The sequence below is a fragment of the Elephas maximus genome, chromosome 3 (assembly GCF_024166365.1).
Source record: "Elephas maximus indicus isolate mEleMax1 chromosome 3, mEleMax1 primary haplotype, whole genome shotgun sequence".
NCBI classification, from domain to species: Eukaryota; Metazoa; Chordata; class Mammalia; order Proboscidea; family Elephantidae; genus Elephas; species Elephas maximus.
The window spans coordinates 156,214,192-156,239,211 of record NC_064821.1 but is presented as its reverse complement, the minus strand read 5'-3'; the positions used below and the strand labels follow the sequence as shown (position 1 = coordinate 156,239,211).

The following is a 25,020-nucleotide window of genomic DNA, read 5'->3' as shown; positions in this document are numbered from 1 at the left end:
GAGGTTGAGCAATTAAATAAACCCATAACAAAAGAAGAGATTGAAAAGGTTAAAAAAAAAAAAAAAAAAAAAAAACCCCAAAGAATAAAAGCCCTGGCCTGAACGGCTTCTCTACAGAGTTCCATCAAACTTTCAGAGAAGAGTTAACGCCACTACTACTCAAGGTATTTCAGAGCATAAAGAAGGACGGTATACTCCCAAACTCATTCTACAGAGCCAGCATATCCTTGATACCAAAACCAAGGAAAGACACACACACACACACAAAATTATACACCTATATCCCTCATGAATTAGATGCAAAAATCCTCAACAAAATTCTAGCCAACAGAATTCAGCCACATATTAGAAAAATAATTCACCATGACCACGTGAGATTCATACAAGGTGTACAGGGATGGTTCAACACAAGAAAAACAATTAATGCAAAGAATCATACAAAAAAAAAAAAAGAATCATACAAACAAAACAAAAGAGAAGAACCACATGATCTTATCAATTAATGCAGATGCATTTGACAAAGTCCAACACCCATTCATGATACAAAATCTCAGAAAAATAGGAATAAAAGAAATCTTCCTCAACATAATAAAGAGCATTTATACAAACCCAACACCCAACATCACCCTAAATGCAGAGAGTCTGTAGCATTCCCCTTGCAGCTGGGAACCAGACAAGGATGCCCTTTATCACCAGTCTTATTCAACAGTGTGCTGCAGGTCCTAGCCAGAGCAATTAGGCTAGCTAAAGAAATAAAGGGCATCCAGATTGGTAAGGAAGAAGAAAAAGTATCTCTATTTGCAGATGGCATAATCTTATACACAGAAAACCCTAAAGAATCCTCAAGAAAACTACTGAAGCTGAGAGTTCAGCAGATTGTCAGGATACAAGATAAACATACAAGAATTAGGTGTTTTCCTCTACACCAACAAAAAGAACATCCAACAGGAAATCACCAAATCAATATCATTTAAAGTAGCCTCCAAAAAGATAAAATGCTTAAGAATAAATCATACCAGAGATGTAAAGGACCTATACCCAGAAAAGTACTAGACGCTACTGCAAGACGAAAAGAGATCTACAAGTGGAAAAACATACCATGATCATGGATAGGAAGGCTTAACATTGTACAATTGTCTATTCTACCAAAAGCAATGTATACACACAATGCAATTCCCATCCAAATTCCAATGAAGTTTTTTAACGAGATGAAGAAGCAAATCACCAGCTTCATATGGAAGGGGAAGAGGCCCCGGATAAGTAAAGCATTACTGAAAAAAAAGAGCAAAGTGAGAGGCCTTACTCTACCTGATTTTAGAGACTATTTAACCGCCACAATAGTCAAAACAGCCTGCTACCGGTACAACAACAGAAACACAGACCAATGGAACAGAGTTGAGATTCCAAACAGAAATTCAACCACGTATGAGCACCTGATATTTGACAGCGGCCCAAAATCAGTTAAATGGGGAAAAGACAGTCTCTTTAACAATCATGCTGGCATAACTGGATATCCATCTGCAGAAAATTAAACAAGACCCACACCTCACACCATGCACGAAAACTAACTACAAATGGATCAAAGATGTAAATGTGAAATCTACAACGATAAAGATCATGGAAGAATAAAATAGGGACAGCACTAGGAGTTCTAATACACAGCATAAACAGTATAGAAAACATTACTAACAATGCACAAACACCAGAAGAGAAATTAGATAACTGGGAGCTCCTAAAAATCAAACACCTATGCTCATACAAAGACTTCAACAAAAGTGTAAAAAGATTACATAAAGATTGGGAAAAAGTTTTTAGCTATGACATTCCCAATCATCATCTGATCTCTAAAATCTACATGATACTGCAAAAATTCAACTACAAACAGACAAACAACTCTATTAAAAAATGGGCAAATGATATGAACAGGCACGTCTGTAAAGAAGACATTCAGGTAGCTAACAGATACATGAGGAAATGCTCACGATCATTAGCCATTTGAGAAATGCAAATCAAACCTACAATGAGATTCCCACTCCAACAAGGCCGGCATTAATCCAAAAAACACAAAATAATGAATGTTGGAGAGGTTGTGGAGAGACTGGGACACTTATACACTGCTGGTGGGAATGGAAAATGGTACAACCACTTAGGAAATCCTTTTGGCATTTCCTTAAAAAGCTAGAACTAGAATTGGACATATAGAAATGATTGAGGTAGTGTTTATTTTGTTATGTATATTTTCATCGCAATAAAATTTAAAAAAAGCCTCAACTGAAAAACCAAAAAGAAAAAGCTAGAAATAGAACTACTGTACGATCCAGCTATCCCATTCTTTGAAATATAGCCTAGAAAAATAAGACCCTTTATATGAACAGATATATGCACACCCATGTTCATTGCAGCACTGTTTACAATAGCAAAAAGATGGAAGCAACCAAGCTGCCCATCAACGGATGAATGGATAAATAAATTATGGTATATTCACACAATGGAATACTACGCATTGGTCAGAACCATGATGAATCTGTGAAACATTTCATAACGTGGAGGAATCTGGAAGGCATTATGCTGAGTGAAAGTATTCAGTTGCAAAGGGACAAATATTGTATGAGACCACTATTACAGGAGCTCAAAACAAGGTTACATACAGAAGAGGATATTCTTTGATGCTTACTAAAGTGTGGAGGTAGAGGGGTATTCACTAATTAGAGAGTAGACAAGAACTATTTTAGGTGAAAGAAAAGATACTACGCAATACAGGAGAGTCCAGCACAACAAGATTAAACCAAAAGCAAAGAAGTTCCCTGAATAAAGTGAATGCTTCGAAGGCCAGCGTAGCAGGGGAGGGGGTTTGGGGACCATGGCTTCAGAGGACATCTAGGTCAATTGGCATAATAAAATCTATTCAGAAAGCATTTTGCATCCCACTTTGGAAAGTGGCATCTGGGGTCTTAAATGCTAGCACAGGGCCATCAAAGATGCATCAATCAGTCTCAAACAACCTAGAGCAAAGGAGAATGAAGAACACCGAACACACAAGGTAATTATGAGCCCCACAAACAGACTGGGCTACATAAACCAGAGACTCCATCAGCCTGACACCAGAAGAACTAGACGGTGCCTGGTTATAACCCATGACTGCCCTGACAGGGAACAGAGCAGAGAACCCCAGAAGGGGCAGGAGAGCAGTGGCATTTAGACCTCTAACTCACGTAAAAAGGCCAGACTTAACGGTCTGACTGAGACTAGAGGGACCCCGGGGGTCATGGTCTCCAGACCTTCTGTTAGCCCAAGACAGGAACCATTCCCAAAGCCAACTGTTCAGACAGGGATTGGATTGGATTATAGAATAGAAAATGATACTTGTGAGGAGTGAGCTTCTTGGATCAAGTAGACGCATGAGACTATGTGGGCAGCTCCTGTCTGGATGCGAGGTGAGAGGGCAGAGGGGGTCAGAAGCTGGCCGAATGGACATAAAAATAGAGAGTAGAAAGAAGGAGTGTGCTGTCTCATTACAGGAAGAGCAACTAGGAGGATATAGCAAGGTGTCTGTAAATTTTTCTATGAGAGACTGACTTGAATTGGTAAACTTTTACTTAAAAAACCATAAAATTTTTTTTAAAAAAGCACCCCTTTTGAAAGAAGCCTCTCCCATTTATCTGAACCCTCTCCCCACTACCCCAGCCCTTGAGTCGGCTTCAGCGGTACCCGATTTCCCTGGGCCTGAGATAGGTCCTGCTGTGCACCATGAGCCATTCTCCTGGCCTTGGAGAAGGAATAAATTAACAAATGGAGGAAAAACAACCTGCCAGTTCCCCTAACCTGGGAACTCAGGGCAGAAACAGCTCCTATCCAGGCACAAGCAGTCTATGGACTTTGAATGCCTTTCCCCACTGGGTGGACTTGTGTGGGCCCATTTCAGCAGTTTAGGCCCTTGTTGGCATAGTGCAACAGTGTATGTGCCTGAGGTCTGATTTCAACTGTTTCAGCTGTGGGGCAGAGAGGCTGAATTTTGACATTTGACACCGCTCTGCCTATTAAGCAGGGTCCTCACCTACCCATATCAGGGGCCCAAGGATTGGTGGCTCACCCACAGCACCTAGCCACCCACAACAGGGGCCCAAGGATAAGTGCTGCCTGCTAATCCTTACAGCCAAAAGCACTGGGTCCCCATTGTCCAGCTGCAGACCCCAACCACCTGTGAGCTCTAGGGCACAGAGACTCCCATTCCTCACAGACACTCGGGGGACAGTTGCCAGCCCCTCCCTTGCTCAGAGTGTGACCCCCTGCTGCAACCAGATATCTGCACCTACACCAATCAGCCCTGCTCCTCTGAGACTGTAGGTGAGAGCCTGCACCAACTACTTGGACACCTCAGCTGAAACCACACAAGAAAAAAAGTGAATGGACTCCTAGGCTTATATACCTGGTAACAGCTCTAGCCATCTGGTGACAGGACGTTAGAGCTTCAAAGGCACCAATAATCAAGCTAGCTCACTTGAGCAGCCTACTTGGGCATATCAAAACAAAACCAAGCAAGAAGATAAGACACAGTAAGCTAACATAAAATAAATTAAGACAATAATTTATACATGACTCAGAAACAATAGTCAAAATTAAATCACATAAAGAAGGAGAACATGTTTGCTTCAACAAGCTCCCAAAACAAAGAATCAAGGAATCTTCTGGACAAAGATATATTCCTGGAAAAACCAGAGTTAGAATACAAAAGATTAATATAGAGATCTCTTCAAGAGACCAGGAAGGAGAGCAGGCAAAATGCAGAACAAACCGAGGATCCCACAGATAATGTGCTCGAGGAAATTAAGAAGCTTATTGAAGAGCATAATGACAAATTTAACAGGCTGCAAGAATCCATAGAGAGACAGCAATCAGAAATTCAGAACATTAACAGTAAAATTTTGGAATTAGACAACTCAATAGAAAATCAGAGGAGTAGAATTGAGGAAATGGAGGCCAGAATTACTGATATCAAAGATAAAACTCTTGGCACCAATATATTTGATGAAAAATCAGATGAATCAGGGGCACTCACAGCCGGGGAAGAAATGCTTTCTTGTCAACTAGAAGTTGTTTCAGGATCTTCTGGCTGTGAAAACAGAGGATTTTTTTTTTTTTTTACCAACATTAAGAAGATCATCAAAAGTGGTCACGAAAAGAGAGAGTGGAAGGAGGGAGTGGGCAGTCTCACCGGGGAGCGGGGAGAGTAATCAGGAATATGTAGCAAGGTGTACAGAGGTTTTTATGTGAGAGACTGACTTGATTTGTAAACTTTCACTTAAGGCAAAATAAAAATTAAAAAAAAAAAAAAAGGGAACCAGCCATGGAATTCTCTCTCCCTCTAGTGTTAGGGATTGAATTGTGTTCCCCGAAGGGAAAAATCACACTCCTAACCGCTGTACCTGTGAATGTGATCTTTTTTGGGGTAATAGAGTTTTTCATTGAAGATAAATCCACTGTGGGTGGACTCAATTTTTACTCACAGCGGCCGTATAGGACAGAGTAGAAGCCAACTGCCACATCTTTCTCCTGCTCTTTGAAGAGAGTATCAGTTAAGTAATACTGGAGGAGGGTGGGTCCTAGTCCTAATCCTTTCTGAGTGCTGTTTCATAAAAGAGAAGAGACATGTAGTGAGGGTCAGGTATGGGACGTAGACAACATGTGAGGGTCTCTCACAGACCACTGAATGCCAGAAGATACGCGGGAACTACTGACAAGGACAGTTCTTCGTGCATGAGCCACACCACTGCCCCACACCACTGAACTCCTAGAAACTTCACTGAGGTGGAAGGAGCCTGCATTTTTGTGGGATTTATTTCCCAACTCCTAGCACGCAAGTATTCTACCAATAAGTCCAGAGTCTTTGACACTTCGTCCTTACTATGTTCAATCAGCATAGGGTCATCAATGCAATGGACCGGTATGATGGCCTGAGGAATGGAAATGCAATCAATGTCCCTGAGGTCTAAATTAAGACATAGGACTGGAGAGCTGATACATCACTGAGGTAGGACAGTATAGGTGTATTGATTGCCTTTGCAGCTGAGGAAAAGCTGTTTCTGATGTTTCTTCAAAACTGAAAATAGGAAAACAACATTGGTCAGACCAATAGCTGGGTACCAGGTACCAGGAGATACATTAATTTGCTCAAGCAGTGCAACCACATCTGGAACGGCAGCTACAATTAGAGTCACCACTTGGTTAAGTTTCCGGTAATCCGCTGCCATTCAACGAGATCCATCTGTTTTTTGCACAGGCCCAATAGGCGAGTAGAATGGGGATGTGGTGGGAATCACTACCCCTGCATTCTTCAAGCCCTTGATGGTGGCAGTACTCTCTGCAATTCCTCCAAGAATGCGGTATTGCTTCTGGTTTACTATTTTCCTAGATAGGGGCATTTCTAATGGCTTCGTCTTGGCTTTTCCTACCCTGAGAGCCCCTACTCCTCTTGTCACGTATCCAGTGTGGAGGTTCTGGGAGTTGCTGAGTAAATGTATTCTGATTATGTATTTTGGAACTGGGGAAATCACTACAGGATGGGTTTGGGGACACACCAGACCCACTGTGAGACGAATCTGAGCTAAAGGTGCAATAAGAATCTTACCTTCATATGCCCCTACTCTGACTGGTGGGCCCCGGTGATGTTTTGGGTCTCCTGGAATTAGTATGTGTTTATACCCAGTATCCAGTAATGCCAGAAAATTCTGATTATTTCCTTTCCCCAATAAACAGTCACTCTCGTAAAAGCCTGTAGATCACTTTGGGGGAGGCTGGGAGAAATTTCACAGCATAAATTTTTGGCAGTGTAGGGGGTCTTTCCTCAAGGGGACCTGGCTTCCCCTTCATTCAAGGGGTTGTGGGTCAGTAAACTAGCTCTAGGCTGGGAATTGACTGAGAGGCTGCAACTCTCTATTCTGGTGATTCAAGATAGATTACCGTTCACTTGACCTGGAATTCTTCTGCTTGTAGAGATCAAGTAAACATTTAGTACATTTCTTGCCTATTTCACCCCTAGGACACTTGACTCATTAGCCAACACCATAATTCCATACAAGTCACACTATTCTGATTACTGTTTTGACTCTGCTGTGGATTGTAGTAACCGCTAACCACTCTCACCTTGTCTTTCTCAATTGAGTGCTGCCACTTGGCTCCTAACAGCACGGGCCAATCAGCCCCATTGAGGTTAGGTGTTTTAATTCAGTTAGGGCAGTTCTCACTGTCAAGCCTTACTCACATAAAAGGGCAATCACAGCAGTCTTCAAGAATGCTGTGACCCCCTTAGCAAATTTCTTTCTCACTATTGTGGCAGGTGGTGTGTCCTCTGATACCCCATGTGTGGGCATGTGGGTCTAACCTGATAAATACACTCTAATGCGCCAATTTCCCTAAGTCTTTCAATACCTTATCCTACAGTATACCAGGGCAGGTCTTGTACTTCAACCTGATTTACTGTAGGCCACCATGTAATCTGTACTTCACTGACCCAACCAAATAAACTATTAGATCTTTTCCTAACCTCTTGAGCAGAAACACTGAATGAAGAAACTGTGCTTAGTGGGCCCATATTGGTAAACTGAGACTGATCCATGTTTATGTTCCTTGTACCATTATCCCACACCCTTAATAGCCATTCTCACACATGTTCCCCAGGTTTCTGTTTGTACATATTAGGAAAGTCAAGCAGTTCCTTTGGAGTGTGGTTTGCCTCCTCCTTGTTCACAATTTGTACTTCACCTTTTGGGACTTAAGTCTAGTTATAGACCTAGAAGAGAAATGGGTAGTGGGGGGTGAGTTCTGGGAACATTCAGAAATGTCTTCAAAGGTATCTACATAAGGGGATGCCTCAGGCAAAGCACCAGCTGCCTCCGCAGGTAATATCTCAAAGACTCTTCAGACACAGTTGGGTGAATCTCATCAAATGGGGGTGGAAGTGTATAACGGTTTTACTGGAGGGCAGTGGCTTCGCCGAAACCCTGGTGCCATAGCTGTTAAGAGTTGGCTACTAACCAATAGACCATTAGTTCAAACCTACCAGAAGCTCCTTGAAAACCCTATGGGGTAGTTCTATTCTGTTGTATGGGGTCACTATGAGTTGGAATCACCTCCTATTAGCCAGAAATTGGTTTTGTTTGTTTCTTTGTTTTATTTGTTTTGGTGGCTTACAGAAGATGGAGTAATCTCTTCAGATGGGAGTAAGAGTGCTGATTCTCCTGGCAGCAATGACTCAACAGAATTTAGAGCCTCGGTGTCCCCAGGTCTGTGATTATCTGCCCATGTGTTCCCATTCCAAGTTTCAGGGTCTCATTTCACCTCAATCAATGGCCTCTCTTTAACTTCAGATACCATTCGGGGTTGGGAAGTTAATTACATTGTTATTCAGCCACTCTTACAATAAGAATCTGTGTTAGATTTTCAGCAATATCAGCTCTGTTGCTACAAGAAATAAGGCTTTCTTTCAGGGCACAAGTTGCAACTTTGAGGTATTTTATAAGGCACTTGTACTGTGACTCTGAAGCCCTGAGCTCATCTCTCTCACCACTTTGTGCAATGAAAGTAGGACCAACCAACCACCTTCCTTACTTTCTGACAAAATTGTGAAAAATTTTCAAACATGTGATCACCCAAGGACTCGCTTCTCACCAATACTTGATCTATTTCTGATGATACTTGGCATATTAAAACTGCCACTTCTTGCCGTAGATTAGCAGCACTCTTTTTACTACTGGAGGTAGAGTCGTCAGCACTTCTAGGACTAGTCAAACTTGAGAACCAATTGAGAAAACTCATCCTTATGATTCTGTTTCTCTGGAACCACTCTCAGTACCAAGTCTCTTGGGCCAGGTTCCCAAGAGAAGCAAAACTGGTGGAGCAAATGTATGGACATGTGTGTGTGTGTGTGTGTGTGTTTGGGTGTGTGTGTATGTATGTACATATAACTATATACATGTGTAGAGAGAGAGAGAGAGAGAGAGAGGGCTTTATCTCAAGTAAATTGCTCACATGGCTGTAGAGCTAGCAAGTCCCAAGTCCATGGGTCAGATATCAGGTTGGAGACTTCTCCCGTCTCACGTACCTGCAGGGGCAGAGAAACGAAAGTTCGCCAGGAAAGGAAGCAGGCTGCTGGCTCAAGTCCAAAGAACTGTATGTCAGATGATAACCAGTTGGATGCAGGATCCAGAGCAATCGAGTAAGCTTTGCCAAAACTTCCATACATATATTGGATGCAGACCACACCCCCGAGGAAAATCCACTGACAACTGGTTGGCTGATCATATCAGATCACATCATGCAGGATGACTACATCACTATATAACTGCCAAACCAGCCAGAATCATGGCCCAGCCAAGCTGACACACAACGTTAACCACCACACTTTACAAGCCCAGTGATTACGTTAATCATTTTCCCAACTGATAGCTAAAACAGCCTGTAAGAAATTTTGTCTACTCCTCTAAAAGTGTTAAGTCCTGTTAAAATATACATCTACCTACTCTACTTTTGCTTCCTAGGAAAGTAAATCTCATGACAGTCGAAGTCAAATAGATGTTCCCATTCTAAATTTGCCTCATTCTGGTTTCACTGATAATCAACCCTGATGACAATCCTTCTGAAATATTTTTGGATTATGAAAATGAACTAATAACACACCTAAGTGTTTATACTATTATGGTGTAAATTCCAAATATTCTGGTATTAAATGATATTTACTAAGAGGTCATTTTACTCAGGTAACTTTGGTGGGAGAACACCATTTGGCTAAAGGCCTAAGACAATTTCTTTCTGACTGTATAAACAGGTTCTTCCTTGAGGGGATCTACCTCTTTTTCATTCGAAGAGCTCTGTGCTTGTGAATTTGTTGAGGGTCTGAGACTGTCTATTGCTGTGATTCAAGTCAGACTATGTTCACCAGACCAAGAGTGTTTCTGCTTATACAAATCAAGTAAGACTTTAATAGGTTGCCCATCTATTGCATTTCTAGAGATACTGACCAAGGGGTTCATGCCAAAGACGTTTGATGGACAGACCATTCTGATTACTGCTTCAGCTCTGTATTCAATGTAGGAAGTAAGGTCACCTTGTCTTTTAGGCTTAAATGTTGTGACTTGACCCTTCCAATGCCTTCTTCCCATCATCCCCATTCATTTCAATGATCCCAGTTCCCTGGTAGCAGTTCCCACTGTCCTTCATAAAATAGCCACCACAGAGTTCTTTGAGGATGTGAAAATAGTTCTGTAGGATCTATTTCTCACAGCCTTGCTGAAGGTAGTGTCTTCTAGACCTTTCCAGGGGATAAAAGTAGGGGCGAGTGAGCATGTCTGTGGAGTGTACAATTAATTTTTACTCAAAGGATTTGGACTTTTTCCCTGGTTCCTGAGAGGTAATTTCTAAACACCTGAGATTTTCCCAGTGACTAGAGTCTTTGTAATTTCTGGAGGGGCTCCAGGTCACACCTGAGAGTTTATGCTGAAGGGGCTAGGGGGCCTCATTGAGAGGACAAAGAGGAAAAGTCCCTAAGAGGCTGGTTTAGAGGGATATTGCCAAAGGAAAGGAGTAACCAAAGGATCTTGAGATATCAGCAAGTTACTCCGAAATGGGGTAGCAGATACATATATATGGAGGGTTGGACAAAGCAAATGTACAAAATGTTCATTGGTAAATGGACATGAAGAATATATAAAGTCATTACTCTTCCAACTTTTTTATGTTTCTAATTCTTTTCAAAAGGAAGATTGGGAGCTCTTGTCCCAGGTTTTACTTTGTTCTCTTGAGATGAACATTCTGAAAGATGAGAACCACAGGAGTGGTGACGGTTCCTCGTGGCCCAGAGCAGGATACAGCTGTTGGGGGCTCCAAGCCGCTGAAGAGCTGCTCATCCCCTCTCACCTCTCCAAGCCTGGGCCATGCCTGGACTCTTCTGCATCAAACAAAGCTAAAGAAGATTCCTGCGGAGGAGAGGCTGCACAAAACAGCTTTCCCTGACCGGGAATCGAACCCGGGCCGCGACGGTGAAAGCGCCGAATCCTAGCCACTAGACCACCAGGGACTTACCCGAAGACCTGTCATCTGCATCCTTCAGAGGGTACGCCTCTTTCCACCCAACTCGGGGAAGCCTGGACGCCTACCTTCCTGCACGCTGCCCTCGCCTCCAGCGAACCTCCCCCACGGCCCTTTCCTCCTCGCCTTCTCCAAAACGCGAAACAGCCTGCCACACGCCGAGCGCTGTCAGGTCTTCCCAAGTTTCGGAGCCAGGTGGCTCTGCCCTGCCGCACCTCAGACCTGACCTAGAGATGCGCCTTTGCGCGCGGCAGCGTGTGGAGAGACGGTGGCCCGGTCCAGCGCAGGGGACAAGCCTTCAGGGAGGAGGCGCCCAGGGTGGGAAGGGGGCCGAGCACGAGCCCCCGAGAACTCCACCATCAAAAAGGGCTCAGACGGATGCAGAAACGGAGGCAGCCTGGATGAATAACTCTTGGAACCAGGGCCCCGGGTCCCCAAATTGAACTCCGGATTTTCCCCCTTAAAGTCCCCTGCCCCTGCCGTTTCCCCATCTTTGTGGATGGCCACTCCATCCTTCCCTATGCTCAGGCAAAAAACTGCGAGTTCTCCTTAGCGACGGTCTTTTCCTCAGACTCCACATCTAATTACTCAGGGATTTACGTGCTCTTCTTGGTGGCACAATGGTGAAGAGTCCGTAGCTCGAATCCACCAGCCGCTCCGTGGAAACCCTATGGGGCTGTTCTACTGTGCTCGCTTTAAGTCCTAATAGACTCCTCCACGACGCATCTTTTGGCTTTCGTCCGTCAAATGTGGACTTTGGTCTACGCAGTCCCTCCCTTTCCTGAGCTCTGAATTTGCACCGACGACTTTCCTGATAAGGGCGGGAGGTCAATTTAAGGCGTAGCCCTCGGCTCGCTCAGACCTTAGGGTTCGAGACCCTTAATTTCAGGACGTGGGGTTCGGCTGCATTTGCCCCTTTTCTTTGGGTCTATCCCTCACAATCAGCCTGTTTCTGGCCTGTCTTGGAGAGTTGCGGACATGGCTGGTACCCCTCTGCTCCTCTCCTCTCTCCAGGTTAGGAAACCAACCCCCTTCGGGTTCCTCCTGCAGAGAAGCTACGGAAGGCGCTTTTTTTTTTTTTTTTTTTTCCTGTCTTGAAGTGCGCGCGCCCCAGGTGTGCGATATGCGTAGGCGCACGCGATGAGTTTGTGGTTCTCCAGTAGCCTTCTCTTCTGTCCCCCTGTGTAAGGGAAGGGCAACCTCCCCCTTTGTCCAATTCAGGAGGAATCCAAAAGGGTCGTGACCCGACAGAAAGGCGGTGAACCCTCTCCTCTGGGTGGGCGGGGAGGCGGGAGATTGATCCAGAAGGGAAGGGGAAATGCACGGTATGAAATTTCCTAATCTAAAGCTACCTGGAAGGCAGCCTCGTCTGGAACAGGGTCCTAGGTCACTGAAGAGCCTAACGTAGTCCAGTTGTGTCCCCGTCTCCACTTTGAGCCAAAAAACAAAGTCGAGCACCGAGTCCTGGTTTCCAGTGAGCAAGAAACCTGTGCCCTCCCCAGGGTGAGGGAGCACTTGAACTTTGGGTGTGAAGGCAGCGCTGTAACCTCAGCACCTAGAGCAGCAACTGCAGGAGAAAAGGGCACATTCGAGCCCCCAAACTTTTTTTCTGTTTTTTAATCTTGATTTCCAAAGGAAATCCTATGGGGAATAACATTAAAGCCTGTGAGCTACAGAAACTCTTTGCCTATTGGCGGTTGCCCTGAGGCGAAGGTGAAAAACCTGTGCAAACCGCCTCGGTTCACTTTTGCACTCCAGGATCTGTTGAGCAGAAAAATAAAAAAGGCAAACGAAGATGAGTTTCCAGTATTGAAATAAAACTTCCCTTCAGGAAGAATCTCCAAGAGTGAGGAGGGAGAAATCAAGCGATTGTGAATTCTGCGTGAGCATCCCCTGGGTCCTGCGGTTTATACTGGTCTTCTTGGTCTGGTGTCCAAAAGAATCCAGTGCAGGTCTTCAAGGCTGACTTGGCCTATGTTGGTTGTTCGATATTTTCCGAAGAGCCAAATGTCCTAAGACACATGTTTCAGCCTTTGTAAGGTACGGCTAAAACATGAAGGCGTGATTAGAGTAGTGGACTGAAATCCAGCTGCACGGGGGAGAGGTGCTGAGGCAAAAGGGCTTGAGAGGAGAGAGCGCAGGTCAGGCCCCAGGGAGAGCGCACGGTAGGGCCTGCAGGGAGGGTTCTCCTGTTCCTGGGTGGACCGGAAGTGTGGATCATTTTGAGTGTGTGTGATAAAATAGGAAACAAAACACTTGCCATTTCAACCTTCAGTGACAGTGCTTAGGTTCACCATGTTGTGGAACCATCACCACTATCCGTTCCCGAAGGTTTTCATTACACTTAACAGAAATCCAGTGCCCCTTAAGCAGTCATGCGTGCCTTTTCCCTCCCACCTGCCCCTGGTAACCATTAGTAAACTTTGGCCTCTATGCATTTTCTGTTCTAGCGATTCCAAGTAGGTGGGATCATATAATATTTGTCCTTTTGAGTCTGGCTTGTTTCATTCAGCATAATTTTTATAGGTTCATCCATGTCTTAACGTATATCAGAATCTCCTTTCTCTTTACGGCTGAATAACATTCCATTGTATGGATATACCACATTTTGTTTATCCACTCCTCTGTTGATGGACACTTGGGTTGTTTACACCTTTTGGCTATTGCGAATAATGCTGCAATGAGCATTGGTGTACAAGGATCTGTTTGCATTTCTGCTTTCAATTCTTTGGCGGTATATACCTAGTAATGTAGGTGTTGGGTCATTTGGGAATTCTATGGTTAACTTTTTTGAGGAACCATCAAACGGATTTCCACAGAGGCTGTACCATTTTACAATCCCACCAGCAATGGGTGAGGGTTCCAATTTCCCACATCGTCAGCAATGCTTGTTTTCCGGTTTTGTGCCAAAAGGTTGAGCATTCGACTATTAACTGAAAGGTTTGTGGTTGGAACCCACGCAGAGGCGTCTCAGAAGGCAAGTCTGGTGATCTGCTCCTGAAAGGTCCAAAACTCCAAGCCGTTGCCATCTAGTCAATTCTGACTCATAGCGACCCTACAGGACAGAGTAGAGCTGCCCCATAGGGTTTCCAAGGCTAAGGTCTTTACAGAAGCAGGCCACCACATCTTTCTCCCACACAGGGGCTGGTGGATTCAAACTGCTGACCTTTCAGTTAGCAGCCGAGCGCTTTAGCCAGTGCACCACCAAGTCACAGCCTTCAGAACCTTAGGGAGCAGTTAGTTCTGCACTGCACTCATGAGATGGTCATGAGTCCTAATCGACTCCATAGCAACTAACACCAAGTGGGGGGATGAATAAGGAGTAATGACATTGAGCATCTTTTCATGGAAACAGGGATCATTTGTCTGGAACACCAGCGCCTTTAAAGGGGCCACCGAGGCGCTGGTCCGAAGCCCCAGGATGAGAGCCTTCACAGCTCCTGGGCTGTGGGGAGCTGGAGAGCCCGAAAGGAGCTTAGTTCTGAAAATGGAAACTCTAGAGAACTTAGGGTTCCTGAAGCCCGGCGGAGCACCCCACACCACCCCCCCCCCCGAAGTCCTAGCTTCCGGGATAGGCGCAGAAAACTACTTTAAGGCATAAGGGAAGACACAGACTCCTTTGCCTGAAGGGATTGTCGGTGTTTTCCCCGAGGGCTTTCTCCAGCGCTTTGCTGCAGGCAGTCGAATTTCAAATGTAGTTGAATTTCGTGTGTTGGAAGCTAAAGTACTTGGAGACTGAAGGGTTTACGATTTTCCTGGAGAAATTCTTAGGCTAGCTCAGTCACGTGGTTTCCGTAGGGTAGCAGTTATCACGTTCGGCTCAGGCCGGCAGGGTCCCTGTTTAGAAGGCGGGCTAAAACAGGTTTCTTTTCCTGAAGGGTTAAGCGTTTGTCAATAGCCTTTAAGGAGGAAAAAAAAAAAAAGACAAAAGACTTCATTACGGAGTACCTAAGCCAGACCTCATTTCTCTGCGCTAAGTCAGATGGGAGACCAGGACACAATTCTCATCTGGTTCTTGGGAGGCGGGGCACCAAGCGAGACATGCTTTATGTTAGTTTTAGTTCCAGAGAGTTGTAAAGGTTCTCTTTGTTCTCTTCTATCACCTGAACCTTCTCCACAGGCTGACACTGAAGAAGAAAACGGCCTCAGGAAGCACCGAGCGAACCCTTCAGGCAAAGGAGACTGAGACTCCCGATATGCCCTGGCTTAGGGTTCCTCGCCCACCCTGGAAACAAGGACCATGGGGCCCCACACACTGGATTTGAGATCTCACATCAAAAGCAAACTAAAATGACAGGAACAAGAGAAAGAGATAACAAAGAGGCGTTAAAGCTAAGTCTTGAGAGAAATGACCAGTAAAGGCAAATGCAGTGAGCCTTGGTTCGCTTGTTGCTTACTGAGGCCCTTTCCAGGACTTTGCTGCTGCCAATCGAAGTTAGAAATGGGATTGAATTTGGTACACTGAAAGTCACGAAAGTTCAAGAAGGCCGCCATAAAGTTTTCACGGATGTTCCTTAAGTTATGTGAACCTCGTGGTTTCGGTAGTGTAGTGGTGAGGATGTTCGCCTCACACGGGAAAGGTCCCCGGTTGGAAACCCGGCGGAAGTAGTTGCTTTTTTTTACCCCTCAGAGCCCATTGCTACTTTTTCCCATTCCTTTAGATCTAGAATCAGACACGAGTCCCGAAAAGTCCCAGAGGGAAGTGCACAAACTGTGATGACCCATAGGAAGGTGCAATACCACCAGAAGTACTGCAGGATTTTTGCCACTCCATATGAACCTAAATCCTAGGGTTAATCTATGGAAATGGATCCTAAGGGAGTAGAAGCAGGGCGGAAGGAATACAGTGATGGATACGGCTAGGTTTACCGATTGATACAGGTGCACTAGGTAGAAATTCTGGAGCCACCGTATTAGTTTGAGCAGCTGTCAGCAATTCTACATTGTTCACTTGAACCAGTTCACTGAAAACCTGCACCCAAAGGTGGCCTACAGTAAATGACCTTGAAATGGCACAACGTCTTTGATACATTTCTTGTAGTGGAAAATATCTAAAGCCTCAGGGGGATTAGAAAGCTACAGTAAATTTACCATGTAAGACATGTTCATTCACCCACATCTATAGCCCCAGGTATTATCAGGAAGACGTAACCTTCAACAAGACTGTGAGAAATATAGGAACTGTTCTTGCATCCTCAAAGCATTCTGTGGTGGCGATTTTATGAAGGACGGTGGGAACCGCTGCCATTTCCTGGGATTTCTGAAGTTAGTGGGAGTGTCTTAGTCGGGGTTGCTAAAAGACACAGAACGAGCGATTATAAAGAGATAGCTAGATAGCTAAAGGTGATTACAACTTTTTTTGTATTCATAAAACCATAGACCCAACTTGATTTCCAAAGTATATGGAAAGGGTTAAATAAATAATACCAGAACCAAACCTGTTGCTGTCCAGTCGATTCCGACTCAAAGCGACCCTATAGGACACAGTAGAACTGCCACACAGGGTTTCCAAAGAGCGCCTGGTGGATTCAAACTGCTCACCTTTTGGTTAGCAGCTGTAGCACTTAACCACTACACCACCAGGGTTTAAAAAGTAATGGTACCAGTAAACGAGGTGGAAAAAATTAGGAAAAAAAAACTTGTTAGTCAAAAGCAACTCCGATGATTCCTTTCTTTCAATCATTACTGAGTTCTCAGTTTCCAAGCAAAGAGGATAGAAGGCTAACTAAGTTGCTCTCTGCCTTTATATAGTAAGATGTAAGGAGCAGAAGCTCTGGGGACATCTTAACATTTATAAAATCTCGGGCGCGTCCCGGAGTGGGCTCAGAACCGCCAACCTTCCGGTTAACAGCCAAACCCACTAACCGATTGCGCCACAGATAAACGTTTTCCTTTCCACAAGGAGTGAACGCCGGTGAAGCGCTAGGCGGTGCCTGACGCTTTCTGCGGAGCCAATAGCGCAAAACCTCGGAAAACCCGGCAGGTTGTCGCGTTGAAACCAGTGCGTTTGGGTGAATCTGAAGCTAGGAGGGCAACCGAATGGCCTTCGCCCCTCCTTGCTCCTTGTCCGCCTCAGATGCCAGCGACCCCCGGAGACCCCCGGGTCTGCAACCCCCGCCTGAGCCCAGTGGGGTCCACGACAGGGCTGCTCCGCCTTCGCCCGCCGGCCCGCGCCGTGGACGCCACCCTCTCGACTCGGTTGCGGTCGGTGTGGCGGGAGCGCGGAAAATAAACGGGGAAAGGGGATTGGTGAAGTGGAGCGAAGGAAAGCTGGGAGGCGTAGGGGAGGACCAGACCTCCAGGAGGCCTGTGCAGAGACTCAGGCGAGGTCCTGGGGAGGGGAGAATGGTTTTTAAGGTGTAGCACAATGGGGAAGGAGGAGGTGAGAGACGGCAGGAAATGGGAGAAAAGCGGAGCACCTGTGGCTGTTCCAGAATAAAACGGTGTGAATGTTTTTATGTCAATAAAGTTTAAGAAGACCAGCGAGCGCTGGTAGATTTGTGGTGCGCCATGATCGTATAGTGGTGAGTACTCTGCAATGTGGCCTCATCAACCTCGGTTCGAATCCGCGTCACAGCAGTATCTGGCACATGTTTTGTCACGTACCGGCGAGCTTCATATGGCTTGGTTTGCATTTCATTCCCGCACTGCATCGCTCCCCACCTGCAGCTAGAAGGCAGCAAGCCTTCCAGCTAGGGGTCAGAAGGACAGGAACCTGACAGTGAGCATACCTGGAGCCTGGTCTAAGGGAAGCCTTGCGTGCGCCCCATATCCGGGCAAAAGGTGAAATGCCTCTCACTCAGCCTTAGAAGCACCTTCCACTGTTGAGATGATGTGGTCATAACCGTTTTCCTGCTAAAGGTATTTCAAACACAAGCCTGGCTTTTTTACACGAAACCAGAATTTACTTTTTTTTTTTTTTTAATAATTTTTATTGTGGTTTAAGTCAAAGTTTACAAATCAAGTCAATATCTCACACATAAACCAATATACACCTTGCTACACACTCCCAGTTACTCTCCCCCTAGTGAGACATCCCACTCTCTCCCTCCACTCTCTCTTTTCGTGTCCATTTCGCCAGGTTCTAACCCCTTCCACCCTCTCATCTCCCCTGCAGGCAGGAGATGCCAACAGAGTCTCAAGTGTCCACCTGATCCAAGAAGCTCACTCCTCAGCAGCATCCCTCTCCAGCCCATTGTCCAGTCCAATCCCTGTCTGAAGAGTTGGCTTTGGGAATGGTTCCTGTCTTGGGCTAACAGAAGGTCTGGGGACCATGAACTCTGGGGTCCTTCTAGTCTCAGTCAGACCATTAAGTCTGGTCTTTTTACAAGAATTTAGGGTCTGCATCCCACTGCTCTCCTAGTCCCTCAGGGTCTCTCTGTTGTGTTCCCTGTCAGGGCAGTCATCTGTTGAAGCCAGGCACCACCTAGTTCTTCTGGTCTTAGGCTGATGTAGTCTCTGTCTCGTGCGGCTCTTTCTGTCTCTTGGGCTCATAATTACCTTGTGTCCTTGGTATTCTTCATTGTCCTTTGGTCCAGGTGGGTTGAGACCAATTGATGAATCTTAGAAGGCTGCTTGCTAGCGTTTAAGACCCCAGAAGCTGCTCTCCAAAGTAGGACGCAGAATGTTTTAATAGACTTTATTACGCCAGTTGACTTAGATGTCCCCTGAAACCATGGTTTCCAAACTCCTACGCCTGCTACGCTGGCCTTCAAAGCATTCATTTTATTCAGGAAACTTCTTTGCTTTTGGTTTAGTCCAGTTGTGCTGACCTCGCCTGTATTGTGTGTTATCTTTTCCTTCAACTAAAGTAGTTCTTATCTACCATCTAATTAGTGAATACCCCCTCCCTCTCTCCCTCTCTTCCTCCCTCCTCCTATAGTAAGCATCAAAGGATATTTTTTTCTCTGTTCTTGTAATAGTTTTTATAATAGTGCTCTTATACAATATTTGTCCTCTTCCAACTGACTAATGTCACTCAGCAAAATGGCTTCCAGGTTCGTCCATGTTCTGAAATGTTTCACAGATCCATTGCCGTTCTTTGTGGATATGTAGTATTCCACTGTATAAATATACCGTAATTTATTTATCCATTCATCCATTTATGGGCACCTTGGTTGCTTCCAGTGCTGCAGTGAACATGGGTGTTCGTGTAAAGGTTTTATTTCTCTAGGATATATTCCAAGGAGTGGGATTGTTGGCTCCTGTGGTCGTTCTATTTCTAGTTTTTTAAGGAAGCACCAAATTGATTTCCAAAGTGCTTGTACCATTTTCCATTCCCACCAGCAGTTTTTAAGGGTTCCAATCTCTCCACAACCTCTCCAACATTTATTATTTTGTGTATTTTGGATGAATGTCAGCCTAGTTGGAGTGCAATGGAATCTGACTGTAGTTTTGATTTGCATTTCTCTACTGGCTAATGATCCTGAGCATTTCTTCATGTATCTGTTAGCTACCTGAATGTCTTCTTTAGTGATGCCCGTTCATATCTTTTGCCCATTTTTTCTTTGGGTTATTTGTCTTTTTGTAGTTGAGTTTTCGCAGTATCATGAAGATTTTAGACATCAGAAATGTCACAGCTAAAAACTTTTTTCCAGTCTGTAGGTAATCATTTTACTCTTCTGATGAAGTCTTTGGATGAGCATAGGTGTTTGATTTTTAGGAGCTCCCAGTTACCTTGCCTTGGCGATCTGGAACCCCCACACCCTTCTGGTTCAACCTGCAGAGAAGCTTAAGGCTGAGCTGTATTCGGAACCCTGCCAAGCACACATGCGTGATGCGAAAGGGCACACTGGGTGAGCTGTGGTTCCCCTGGGGCCGGCTGCTCTTTCTGCTCCTGTAGGGGAAGGACAACTGGCCCCTTCATCCTGTCCAAAAGAACATCAAAGGGACACCAGGATAGAATAGCAGTGAATCCTTTCCTCTGGGTGGGCAGGGGAAGAGGTGCAGGAGACAGATCAAAGAAGGAAGGAAAGGGAAAAAAACATGTTATGAAATTTCCTGATCTAAAGCTACAGTGAAGTCAGAGTCCTCTGGAACTGAGCCCTCAGTAGCTGGGGGTGGGAGGACAGGTGATCTAGTCCAGTTGTATCTCTGTCTCCAGTTTGAACCAAAGCAGAACCTCGTTTCCGGTGAGCAGGCAAGTCCTCACCTTTCCCAGAGTGGGAACACTTGAACCTTGGGTGTGAATACAACATGGTAAGCACTGCACCAAGAACAGCGACTGCTAGAAGAAAGGGCACGATTTTCCCAACCAGTGGTTTTTGTTTGTTTGTTTGTTTTTGCTTTTTCTTTGTTAAAACTTAACTTTCAAAGGATGAAAATGCTGAGGCACATGAAGTTTAACACACCTATCCAGGCCATACAAGGGCTGAATCAGATTCCTAACCCAGAGCCTGCCTTCTTGAACACAGATTAGACTAGGCCTCTCCAATTCCGTTTCAGTTTTTTCGGGGTTTCTCAGCTACAGAAAAGGAGAGAGAGAATGTCAGAGATGGAGGGGTAATAAGGGGGAGATGGAGGGACGCATGGCTCCTGTAGATGTCAGAGAGCAAAGCGGGTAACTATTGTGAATGTTTTGCAATATAGAGAAGATTCCTGTGAGGCCAAGACAAGCTTATTGTGATCAGGACAGGAATCTGAGATGTCAGAGATTCAAAAATTAAAACAACAATGGTAAAGTCCCTAGAAGGAAATTGGGGAGAATACATTCACCACCCTGGGGTAAAAAGATTTTTCTTAGAGAACACAATCGGCCTTATATATAAAGAAAAAAAAGTTTTAGATACATTAGATTTCATTGAAATTAAAAGCTTCTGTTCATGAAAAACCACCTAAGAAAGTGAAAAGGCAAGCCACAGACTGGGAGAAAATATTTACAACATGATTATCTGCAAAATGACTCAAATCTTGTATACAGAACTTTTAGAGATCAGCAATAAAAAGTCAACTGAAATAACAGTGTGCAAAATATTGAATAAACTTTCTCCACAAAGGAGGATTTCTAAATGGCCAAAAGGCTTAGGAAAACAAGACCCATGTCATTACTCATTAGGGAAACACAAATTTAAACCATGAAAAGTTACCCTTACAAACCCACCAGAATGGTGCATTTAAAAGGCAGAGAACACCAAGTGCTGACAAGGATGTGGAACAACTGCAACCGGCTTTGTTGGTGAGAAACCATCCTAGGGGACAGTTTGGCAGCTTCTGTCAAGGTTAAACTGGCACCTAGTCTTTGATCCAGCAATTCCAGTACTTTAAGGGAAATGGATACACGTGTCCACACAAAGACTCAGGCGAGCATACTCATAGGAGCGTTTTCACAATAGCCGAAACTGGAAATAGCCCAAATGTCCATCGACTGTGGTTTACTCACACATTGGAATAACATCAACAATACTACAATGAAGAAGTGATAGACGAACAACATAGACATATCTTGAAAACATAATGTTGTGTGGAAAAAAAGAAATAGAGTCAGACACAAAAAATGTGCGTTCATTCATGTGCATTTCAAGAATAGGCAAAACTAATCTCTGGTGAGAGACGTCAGAAGAGTGATTAATTAAACCGGGAGGGGGTAGGGGATGGGGATTACCCAGAAAGGAGCTCCTTGGACCTTGGTGGGATGATGGAAACTTTCTGTAACTTGATTACATTTGTCAAAATTCAGTAATTGTTCACTAAAGATTTCTGTATTGTTGTTGTTAGGTGCTGTCGAGTCGGCTCTGAGTCGTACTGACCCTATGCACAACAGAAGGATACACTGCCCGGTCCTGCACCATCCTTACAATCGGTATGCTTGAGCCCATTGTTGCAGCCACTGTGTCAATCCACCTTGTTTAGGGTCTTCCTCTTTTCTGCTGACCCTGTACTTTGCCAAGCATGATGTCCTTCACGAGAGACTGATCCCTCCTGATAACATGTCCAAAGTATGTAAGATGCAGTCTCGCCATCCCTGCTTCTAAGGAGCATTCCGGTTGTACTTCTTCCAAGACAGAGTTATTCGTTCTTCTGGCAGTCCATGGTATATTCAATATTCCTCACCAACACCACAATTCAAAGGCATCAATTCTTCTTTGGTCTTCCTTATGCATTGTCCAGCTGTCACATGCATATGATGTGATTGAAAATACCATGGCTTGGGTCAGGTACACCTTAGTCTTCAAGGTGACATCTTTGCTCTTCAACACTTTGAAGAGGTCCTTTGCAGCAGATGTACCCAAACAATGCAGCGCGTCTTTTGATTTCTTGACTGCTGCTTCCATGGCTGTTGATTGTGGATCCAAGTAAAATGAAATCCTTGACAACTTCAATCTTTCCTCTGTTTATCATGATGTTGCTCATTGGTCCAGTTGTGAGGATTTTTGTTTTCTTTATGAATAGCCTGAGCCAGAGGGAGAACTCTGATAGGGATCTGACTGCATTTTTTTTTTTAGCGGATTTTCTGGAAAAACTAGTTTCCCAGTGATGGCTCGGAGACAGCAGTCCATATCAAACCACATAAAGAAGCGGACCATGACAGCTTCTCCAACCCCCCAAACAAAAGAATCAAAATCTTTCCCAAATGAAGATACAATCCTGGAATTATCAGATACAGAATATAAAAAACTAATTTAGAGAATGCTTCAAGACATCACAAACGAAATAAGGCAAACTGCAGAAAAAGCCAAGGAACACACCGATAAAACTGTTGAAGAACTCAAAAAGATTATTCAAGAACATAGTGGAAAAATTAATAAGTTGCAAGAATCCATAGAGAGACAGCATGTAGAAATCCAAAAGATTAACAGTAAAATTACAGAATTAGACAACGCAATAGGAAGTCAGAGGAGCAGACTCGAGCAATTAGAATGCAGACTGGGACATCTGGAGGACCAGGGAATCAACACCAACATAGCTGAAAAAAAATCAGATAAAAGAATTAAAAAAAATGAAGAAACCCTCAGAATCATGTGGGACTCTATCAAGAAGGATAACTTGCGTGTGATTGGAGTCCCAGAACAGGGAGGGGGGACAGAAAACACAGAGAAAATAGTTGAAGAACTCCTGACACAAAACTTCCCTGACATCATGAAAGACGAAAGGATATCTATCCAAGATGCTCATCAAACCCCATTTAAGATTGATCCAAAAAGAAAAACTCCAAGACATATTATCATCAAACTCGCCAAAACCAAAGATAAACAGAAAATTTTAAAAGCAGCCAGGGAGAAAAGAAAGGTTTCCTTCAAGGGAGAATCTATAAGAATAAGTTCAGACTACTCAGCAGAAACCATGCAGGCAAGAAGGGAATGGGATGACATATACAGAACACTGAAGGAGAAAAACTGCCAGCCAAGGATCATATATCCAGCAAAACTCTCTCTGAAATATGAAGGCGAAATTAAGATATTTACAGATAAACACATGTTTAGAGAATTTGCAAAAACCAAACCAAAGCTACAAGAAATACTAAAGGATATTGTTTGGTCAGAAAACCAATAATATCACATACCAGCACAACACAAGGTCACAAAACAGAATGTCCTGATATCAACTCAAATAGGGAAATCACAAAAACAAACAAATTAAGATTAATTAAAAAAATAAATAAATAACAATACACATAACAGGGAATCATGGAAGTCAATAGGTAAAAGATCACAATAATCAAAAAGAGGGACTAAATACAGGAGGCATTGAACTGCCAGATGGAGAGTGATACAAGGCGATATAGAACGATACAAGTTAGGTTTTTACTTAGAAAAATAGGGGTAAATAATAAAGTAACCACAAAAAGGTATGACAACTCCATAACTCAAGATAAAAGCCAAGAAAAACGTAACGACTCAACTAACATAAAGACAAACACTATGAAAATGAGGATCTCACAATTTACTAAGAAAGACGTCTCAGCACAAAAAAGTATGTGGAAAAATGAAATTGCCAACAACACGCATAAACAGGAATCAAAATGACAACACTAAAAACTTATTTATCTATAATTACGCTGAATGTAAATGGACTAAATGCGCCAATAAAGAGACAGAGAGTCACGGACTGGATAAAGAAACACGATCCATCTATATGCTGCCTACAAGAGACACACCTTAGACTTAGAGACACAAACAAACTAAAACTCAAAGGATGGAAAAAAATATATCAAGCAAACAATAAGCAAAAAAGAAGAGGAGTAGCAATATTAATTTCTGACAAAATAGACTTTAGACTTAAATCCACCACAAAGGATAAAGAAGGACACTACATAATGATAAAAGGGACAATTGATCAGGAAGACATAACCATATTAAATATTTATGCACCCAATGACAGGGCTGCAAGATACATAAATCAAATTTTAACAGAACTGAAAAGTGAGATGGACACCGCCACAATTACAGTAGGAGACTTCAACACGCCACTTTCGGAGAAGGACAGGACATCCAGTAAGAAGCTCAATAGAGACACGGAAGACCTAATTACAACAATCAACCAACTTGACCTCATTGACTTATACAGAACTCTCCACCCAACTGCTGCAAAGTATACTTTTTTTTTCTAGCGCACATGGAACATTCTCTAGAATAGACCACATATTAGGTCATAAAAGAAACCTCTGCAGAGTCCAAAACATCGAAATATTACAAAGCATCTTCTCAGACCACAAGGCAATAAAAGTAGAAATCAATAACATAAAAACTAGGGAAAAGAAATCAAATACTTGGAAAATGAACAAAACCCTCCTGAAAAAAGACTGGGTTATAGAAGACATCAAGGAGGGAATAAGGAAATTCATAGAATGCAACGAGAATGAAAATACTTCCTATCAAAACCTCTGGGATACAGCAAAAGCAGTGCTCAGAGGCCAATTTATATCGATAAATGCACACATACAAAAAAAGAAAGAGCCAAAATCAGAGAACTGTCCCTACAACTTGAACAAATAGAAAGTGAGCA

General features: G+C 43.8%; 1 non-coding gene across 1 annotated transcript; it reads right to left on the bottom strand.

The window, feature by feature from the left end:
* Positions 1-10,996: 10,996 nt before the first annotated feature.
* TRNAE-UUC (transfer RNA glutamic acid (anticodon UUC)) lies at positions 10,997-11,068 on the bottom strand. Its single transcript has one exon. It is a non-coding gene; the product is annotated as a tRNA-Glu (tRNA).
* Between the last annotated feature and the right edge of the window lie 13,952 nt (positions 11,069-25,020).